We start from the raw sequence: 9,652 nt of genomic DNA on the forward strand, positions 1-9,652 counted from the left end.
GCTGAACCTGAATTGTTTTTATGATGAGATGGCGACAGCCACGTCCGTTTGCAGTTAATTTATTCTGACTACTGAGACACAGACCAAAGGTTTAGGATTCCCACGCTGGAAATGCCCCTTGGTATCTTTTAAAATGTGCAATACTGTTCGGTTTCCTTGTAGCTAGCTTTTCTACTGAGACCACAAGTGTAGGATTTCTTTCCAACAAGATATTTATCATGTAACTCCCCTTTCTGTGTCCTTGTATTGAAAATCTCCTTAGCTAGTCACTAGATTAGGGAATATAGATGCATATTCCTTCTAATCTGCCCCCTTTACTTGAGCTTTTGCTTTGCCCACATACTTAATGTTTTTCTGGTCTTTTAAATTTAGGAGTAAGAACAGATTCCTGGATATTCCTTATTTGTCTTTGGTTAAAACAGGACTGCGTGAATAAAGAATCATATTTTATATTCTGAACATAAGGGAAACCTGATAGTTCTTGAAAATTAAAACATGAAATTGAAATTAAAATCAAATTTCAGTCTTTAATTAATCTGATAAATGGGAAACAACCAAATTGATGAAGGGGAGCCAGATTGCTGCATGACATCAAGTTGCACACCTGCTGTGCTCTGCGCCTTTAGGTTGACCAAAGGAACCCTGTCCCCAGCACCGCCGGCATTGCGAGGTGAAACTTCACCATGCTAATGCAAATGTGAGTGGCTGCTTATTAGAATTTGAGTTTTAAAATCTGCTTAATTCCCTTTGTCTCTTCTCCTGTACAAGTACAGCTGCCGGTGCTGTGGCGCTTGCCAGGTGGTGAGCTGCTTCACAGGTTCTCCCCTCTGAAGGCAGCTAAAAATATCGCCGAGCCTTGCAGGATCAAACCTGGAGATTTGCTAAGTTGTCAAAGCCAGCCGCTGCAGAGGACAGCGGAACTGAGCACGTCTAAATCCTCAAAGGAGAAGTTTCCTTTGGAAGTTCACTGACAGAGGTAACAAAAATCCATAGTTTCTCGGTGTAATTCATGCAGCCGTGGATAGCCACGCCGGCGTGGATGTGTTAGTGAGGTGTTGAGCACCCGCGTGTGTTGATCTAGTATACTTTATATGGCCTCTGCAAACGCTGAGTGGCTCTTGCATTCCTCCCAGGTCGATCACGGTGGTGATTATTCTTGTTCGGATACTCTCAAAAGAATATCATTTCCCGGTGGAAGACCAACAGGTGCTTTTGTCAGCCATTCTCAGGCACCCCGGCACAGCAGGGGGGTACTCCAAAGCAGGGAGCTGGAGCAACGACACAGACTTTAGTCTTATCTGCAGTCCAGTGAGGAATGCCTTTAATTTCTTACCTTCAGGGCAGTCTTGGGACGAAAAGGATTTCCAATGAGAAAGGCCAAGCCACCGCTGATGCAAGACTGCATAATTCTCTACATTTTGACATTTGCACACACAGATACTCCTGTCAAAAACGGAAGCCATCCTACAAGCTTTTTTTCTCCGAGGTCAGATTTGGTAATGTCAAATCTCGGGGAAGAAGGGAATTATTGTCGCTATTCCATAAAGAAAAAGCTCGCTGCGCAGACTTTCACACCCACTTTCAAAATAATTGTTCTTTCTGATGTGCAACGTGCACGTTTCCCCTTTGTGTGCTTGGTTGCTGACCTGATCCTTGATGGCTGGTTTTCCTGTCTGCGTAGGTAGAAATGCACACCCGTACCTTGTATACACAGTCGTTATCGTATTTTACACTGTGTGCGTGGGGACACTGATTACTGACCCTTAACTGTTCCACACGCTGATAGCTGTTTTGGCCAAGCTACTCCCACTACGTTAATGTGTTCACTACCTCCCAACCAAGATTCATCCTGAAGGATTCAAATGACTTTATCCATCAGCTCCAGGAAGAAATAAGGCAGGATAAAATGGCATTTTGTTGGATTATTATTCAGTGTCTTGAGCAACTTGAGTGCTTTTCTCTGTGGAATTAGGTGAAGGAAAGTAGAAAGGAATTGGATGGCTGTATTTCTGTGGGAAAACACACGGTCCATTTTCTTTACATTATCTCCTCTGAGGTCACGAAAGGATGGTGAAATAGGTCCTATGGGATGTGTTTGAAATAATTACGTTCCCAGGTTATTCAGTGAGTGGGGTCGTCTTTTACTTACAGCTCTGCTATTTAAAATTAAATAAATAATTTGCTTTAATAGTTAGTCTCCAATCATTGTATGAATTATGTTTGCTGTGCATAATGACAAAATTGCATTGTGCAATTTTAATGTGTATGTTAGCATATTTATTGTTGGACTAGGTTTATGTTTAAAGAGATGAGTAATCATCTAAAAATGTGTTAAAATGATATTTGATTTTTTTTTTTTTTGATGGCTTAGCAACTAAAACAAGACTCCAACCCCCTTCTCCCTCTGGTAAGCAGAGATGACCTGTAGTGGTTTGAGGGGGCTGAGGATGGTGCTGGTATTGTTTGACTATTGATTATCTGCTGAGTTTAACCCTGCATGTTTCAGCATGGCTCAGTGCGTGATGATAAAACTGGAGGGATAGGGAATAATATAAATATATATAAAAATAATATAAAACCAGGTTTTAGTGATAATGCTCAGTGTGCAGAGAAGTTAATGCAGCAATAGGGCACTGAGGCACTCTGAGCGGGGAACCCGGGAGAGGCTTAATTGATTTCACGGGTGCAGCCCCTGCCGCACGCCAGCCAAGCCTGTCCTGGAACTGGCCCTGGGGAAGGTGAGAGAAGGAAGGAGGGTGGAGAACAATAAAAAGAAAAAAAAAAAGAGAGGGGGGGGGAAATCCACGAGGCAATGGAGGATGCTGTGTGCAGCATCAGAGCTGCGCTCGCTAAAGGTTTGGGCTGAGAATACCAGACTAGAAGAACTGGGAATTCTTGTCACTTTAATATAGCGCTATTCATTTCCTTGGGCTGGTGATAATTCACTACACGTGACATGTTCGGTGGTGATAGGGCAAGTATCTTTAGGAGCTATGGCTGTGATGCTGCGGCCAGCTGCAGCTGTATATATTACAGCTGGGATAAGGCATTTCCCCCGGGCTGCTGGGGCGAGCCATGCTCGCGCGTCTCTGTCCTCCCACCAGCCTCGTGCACAGGATCAGCTCCCAGCAAGTCACCTTCCACCAGTCCCTAGGCAACAAGTTAAGGGAAACCTTAAAGAATGACTATCTTAATTAGGAATTTTAATCAGTTCTGGAGGAAAATAAATCCATTCCTTCCCCCCGAGCCCCAGCACGTTCCTGAGAAAAGAGAGGTTTGGGTAGGTCTCAACCTCCAGAACTATGAAATCAGCAAAATGCAAGAATATTAAGGAAGGAACCTTTTCCACTACATGTAGTTTCCCCCCATCACTAAGCACACGCTGCCTGGCGAGGAGAAATCCATCCCACCACCCCCTGCGCAGCCAGGGGAACATTTCCTTTAATAATTCCATATAAAAAGCTTTAAAAAAAAAATAAATCCATGATTCCCTTTATTAAGCCGATTCTTAGTCTGGACCACTCTAACTTGGGGAATATGGGCTGCTTTTCCTCTAAGCCTTTGGCTCCTGGGCTTGAGGGAGAGGGGTTTAGGTCTCCTTTCCTCCTCCTCCAACAGCTGTATGGGCAGAAGTGCTGCAGCCTAACTCACATCCTGGGTAAGTTGTATTTCTAAAGGGGAAGAAAGCACTACGGTTTAACATCCATGGGAAAGAAATCGGAAGATGCAAATCTAATACAGAACCGTCACTTCGCTTTAAAAATCTCCCATCCCTAGTGCATTTGGGTAAATGCAGACCTTGCGCGTGAGCTAAGAAGGGCTTTATTAGCCTAATGGAAATGGCTTATGATGTCTAAAAAGGTCTGAATGAGTGGGGCCCGTAGCAATCCAATAGGGCATCACACAAATTTCTTTTAAGCCCTCACAGAACTCCGTGGAGAAGCCGATCCGTTTGCTGGGGTGGGGGCTCTGCCCATCCCATCCGATTCTGACACAAAGATGTAATTTTCTGTTCAGCTCTGTGTTACAGGACAAAAGCTCCTATTTTCTACCCGCTGAACTGCTCTTTAAAAGTTGTCATAGAGGTTAATAATTGTACCTCTGGGGATCTAAGGTTAGGGATATGACTTTTCTGTCGGTATAATAGAGTCTGCTTAAATTTGTGGATTTAGCTCTGCATTGGGATCAGCAGAGAATATTCCCAAGTGCATAATGAACAAAACCTGTCAATAGAGATCCATATAATTTTCAACTTATGAAAGACAACTGTTTTGCCTTCACATGCTTTGTACAGCATGTGTACATGTACTGCTGTGCACAGTGATTTTAGATCTTTTTTCATTTTGCTAATTTTTTTTTTTTCTAGCATAGCAAAACAAGCTAAAAACTTGGTTATTTAACCATGGACAGTCCAGCGAGAGCATGTCCCACTCTGAGATAGTGAACATTATGTTAAACCAGGGTGTGTAAGCAGGCGTAAGTTTTTCCATATGCTTGCCATGCTTCTGTAGCTACGGCAAATTGAATGAAGAGAAAGAGGTTGTCATCTTCCAGGATACACTTAGTTTCACTGTTTTCCTCCTGTAAAACTACTGGATTGTTAAATGACCCTGCCAGGGATTTTTCCCCATCTAAGCTGATTTAAGCTCACTTGCTGCAAGCTGGGACCTGAAGCACCGCAGTGCTCATCAAGTTCGGCTCATCCCGGGGCTTAGCAGGGAGGAAAGGTCAGGCGGGTGCAGAGGTTTCCTCATCACCCAGGACTCCTTCTGTGTTTGCCAAAGCCTCTACCTGCACTCAGGTTGCATGTACCTGGAGTTGCACGTTTGCCCATACATGAAGTCAAAAAAACCCAATTAATTTAGTTTTCTCATCATTAGAACATTACTGGTCTATTGCATTTCAGAGACATCTCAACACCGACTACCTGGGGCTGTGGTGACTTCTCAGGGTGAGAAGCTGTGGGGTATCTGGTGGGCAGCTGCACGTTTGGGAATTCAGAAGGGCTGGGAAAAGAGGCAAAACAGGGGCAAGGAGGTCAAAGGCAGTCTTGGCAAACATAGAATGAACTATTAAGACCACAACTAATTGCTAGGACTAGCAGTGGGGTATTAAGGGGGCCTTGACAAACTCTGCCTGTGAGCGTATATTGTGATGAGGCTCTAAAAACGGGCTTCCTGGTGTTCATGGACTTAGGGAAACAGAAAGGCGATGGAGCAGAATTTCGTTGTGCGTGTTACGAACATGGAAACGCACCACTGTCTTACTTCACGTGCCTCTGAGCTGTCCAGTAGCCTGGAACAGGAGGAAAATTATTCCTGTGTTTGCCAAAAGGGTCATGTACGCTAATGTCACGATCTGGCTCATTGAACATTGCTATTCAGGTCTCCTGTAAGGGACTGAGGACACAAACTAAATACATTCTACTGATATAAGAGGTTTCAGCTTGTGTCTGGAAAGGTGACCTTTTGGATCCAGGGGCTTGGCTGTGAAGAATTGTTTGTTGGTCCAGCATTATCTGTATTTTCAGTGCTGTAGAGATGCGGGATGCTATGAATATAAATTTTCACTAAAAAGAAATAAGAGAAACGAGCAGCAGAACACCAAGCCTTCTAGTAAAAAACAACTGGCAGTCTTAACACTAGAATGTGTACGTACAGTGTGTTCTTATTTATTAGAACTATCTGAAATTCAGCATTTCTGTTCTGTGGAAGACTGACATTTCAAAATTCAATGAAAAATTAGAAATTGCAAGTATATTTGGAAAAAATATTTCCATGCAACCAAAATATTTTTTGTCAATGAAGTTAAAATGTTTCATTTTGATTTTGGTGTTTCAGTAATACATATTTTCATTTTACCTGGAATTCCAAGCGATTGCTCTGAGACACACACTTTAAATGGTGGTCTACTTGGAACTGGTAATCCAGTAATAACTTGTTTCAGAATTTTTAATTGGTATTCTAATTAATTACTTTTGCCATTGGTATTTTAATTGGATCAGCAATTGTTGCTTGATTTTCATGTGTGATTGGTATTGAAAGTGTCCTTTGTAACTGATACCTCATCCTGTTAGGGTGGAAGAGAGGAACTGTGGGTTTGGGTTTTGTCCTGTTTAGCTGCTGTGGATAACGAGTGGAGAGAGCAGAAAAAAAGTCCCGGGCTCTTTTTTTAATTTATTTTGACTTTATTTCTTCTTTCCTGCTCTGCATTTGTTCTCACAGGATGATATTAGGAGAGGAACTATGCTTCAAATCACACCTAGAAACCAGTAGCCTCTACCAAAAAGTTGCATCGGGTGCAGTTTTTTTGTTTTTTGCCATCTAGCTCAAGTCATCAAAACACCCCAAGAATACTTAAATAATCCCTTGGATTCATTGCTGCTACTTCTTATTTGATGCACAAAATTATACTTTATAAAATACCAGAAGCATCTTAGTGCTTTCAGGACAGAAAGTGTGCTTACTGAAATATTTTATTCTGTACCTGGTTTCAAGCCTTTGGAATGAACTGAAACAGGACCTGGCTGTGAAGTGAACCTTAATTCAAGCAGACACATTCCTCTCTCGAGCGGGACACGATTTCCTGGTCAGTATGTGTGTTGTTTTAGCCTTTAATACCGGGTTTTTGCTTCAGTGGTAGACATCCAACTTTGAGCGGAATGTGAGGGAAGTTCCCTCCTGGTGGATATTGTCTGGCAAAGACTGGCTGGGATGTACGGTCCTTGGCTTGTCTCATTCAGGGAAAAAATGCCTTTGAGGAGATTTCCGAGATAGTTGGCAGGAATGGCAGATGCCAGTGGAGCTAGAGAAGGTGCTGTGATGGTGCGGTGCCTAAAATCTTTACCAAAGGCAACTGGCAGTACCTTTTTTTGTTCCTTTTGATTAATGTAATGAACCTTAAAATGCAAGTTTAGAAAACACACGTCACATAAATAGCATGTTCTTACCTGTTTCTGCAACAAATATTGATGAATTCCAACTGAGTGGATACAGGTGACAGACAAATTCCTTATGTTGCAATTGCAGGGGCAGATTTTGGTCAGGATTCCACCTGTGTAACCCCATTAGTGCCCTGCTGATGTCAGTGAGGGTGGGAGTTCACCTGCAGCATCTCTCTCACTCGGAATGAGCTGAATGCCAAGAATAACTGAGCTGTATTTTTGAATTCCAGGTTGAGGTTACGGGCTGCTCAGGTTGCAGGTTTTTCATGAGGACTTGCCATGAAATTCCTGAAAGGCATTAAATATGCAGTAGTGCGCAGTGTTATCTTTAGAGCAGTGCTTCAGACTTGCGCTACCCTTTTAGAGATGGTGTTTCACGTCTTCCTTTTTCTCACACTGGAGTAAGTAAAGAATTGTAAACTTCCCCAACTGTGTGAAATCCAACATGTAAAAATGTGTGTTTTTATGATTTTTTTTTAATGGATTTGTGAAAAACTAGTCAGAGATGAAAATCCAACACGTAAAAATGTGTGTTTTTATGATTTTTTAATGGATTTGTGAAAAACTAGTCAGAGATGAAAATGCTATTTATTCTTCTGCAAAGCAGCCTCATGTGGTGGAGCCAGGAGATACTGTGACCATTGGTAGTGTCGGCATGTCCACGCTGCTGACTTACAGAGTTGCTAAGCAACATCCAGAAATGCATTCATACCTTGGCACATGGGCATCGATCCTGCAAAATTTTTCATGTGTACCCCAGCAGTTCAATTAGATTCCACTGGCCTATCCATGTGGCGCCAGACATCAACACATTTGCAGAAGCGGGGCCCTACCTTCTGGACTAACTTTAGGGATAGGTGACGGGTGTTGCAGCCCATGTCCCCTGAGATGTTGTCCAGGTGTCCCCATGGTGCTCCTAAGGCACAGTCGCCCTCATCCTCCCTAAAAAACTGTCGTCAACAAATGCTCTTAAGTGGCTCATTGGTTTTTGGTGTCCTCAGCTTGAGGGTAAAAGGAGGGGTGCATAAGTAGAGGAAACCCAATTACATTTCAGTGATAGGTTCAGAGGTTCCCAACATAATCAGTTCGTCCTCTGTGATCTTTGGCTGAAAATTGCTGGCTAAATGTCAGTCTGTATCATCCTCTGCAGATCTTTGCAAACGCATGGATGTTACTGTTTAATATGTTGCTTATTCTGAACTCTATTATAAGTTTCTATTTTTAAGGCTATTGAAATCAAACTAGATTAGCTAAAATTTAGACTACTGAGACAACTAAAAGAACATTTTATTATCAGTTATTACAGTAGCACTGAGCTTTTAAGATTCAATTATTGTTTTACTTTGCTTCTGACAGCTTTTACACCCTTCACCCATTCTGATTTAACTTCTCCCTGGTCCCTTTTGGTTTCCCTTGTCTGCCATGTATTATTTCATACATACTGAGGAGAAGATCTTTCCTTCAGCAGATAGACAATAGGTGGAAGGAAACCCTTGGGAATCTATCAAGTTAAAACCACAGACATCTAAGTGAATTATTAGTATTTCGAGTACATACTTGGAAGGATAGACATTGGCACATTAACAGTTTGTTAGTTAATGCAGGCAAAGAATATAGGTTGGAAAGGACTTCTGTGAAAATCCTAAGCTTGATTTTCTACATTTTCTACCTAGCTCTTGGTCAGATCTCATATACCATCTATGAAACCAAAACTCCTGGAAGAGTCAATAACAAGTCTATGTCTGCATCAAGCACAGGGTCATGCCTTTAGCACAGTAGCCCCACTCCTGAATGTTATTATTGACTGGCCTGGGGCTCCCTGATCTTCCCTGAAGCTCTGCACTGTGAAGGATAAATAGCTGGGTATATTTATACCAACTGAAAGAGAGGAAATTCGTAATATAGTTTGTTCCACGTTCTGCCTAGTTTGTTTGGCAATAATCAGGGTTACAAAAGTTTTATATCAGCTATTCTGGTAACCATACTTTTTACGTAAATAAGGAACAAAGAGATGAAGGTCCAGAGGGTATTCAAATCTGCTTGACCTCGTCCCTTAACTGTGCCGGGATTCACGCTGGGATGCAGCAAGTACAAGAAAGGGAAGCACAGCCGATGATAACTATCACAGAAAATTCTCCAGGAGCTCCTGGTAGCCAATTCATCATAATGGGTGAATTTCACCCCAGTACTGAGTGTCACTACAAGCCCTATTCATCATTTATGTCTCAAAACGCTGTATTTGGAGGAGGTAAGTGGTGCATAGGCATTTTGCTGGCTTGCTGCTCAGGATGAATTTTGACCTACATGCTCAGAGTTGCTCTAAGTAAGCAGAGTAGAAAGTGAATGTATCTAGCCCTGAGAAAGAAGCTCTCTTCCTTGTGATAAGCGTTTCAGAGGTGACAGTTCAAAATGATGAACGGTGCGTACTGCAAACAACTGAAGATTAATTAAAAAGAGAGAGTTAACATTCTGCACTATTTCATAATGCTGACATTCTCCTTGAAATATATACAACATCTGCGTGCTGAAGTTCAGCCAGACACGATACATCAATAAATACTCTGCTTTGAAAAATGTAACTTCTTGATAAATATTGCATTAAAGAAGATGATGCTGGTGTCTGCTCAGTGTCTGTTGGGTAGCCTGGCAAGACAATATTGAAATTATGTGCTGCGCTCTCCGCATGTGTTGCATCAATTAGGGCTCAAT

Source organism: Pygoscelis adeliae, unplaced genomic scaffold, assembly GCF_000699105.1.
Source record: "Pygoscelis adeliae isolate BGI_AS28 unplaced genomic scaffold, ASM69910v1 Scaffold34, whole genome shotgun sequence".
In the NCBI taxonomy this organism is placed as follows: Eukaryota; Metazoa; Chordata; class Aves; order Sphenisciformes; family Spheniscidae; genus Pygoscelis; species Pygoscelis adeliae.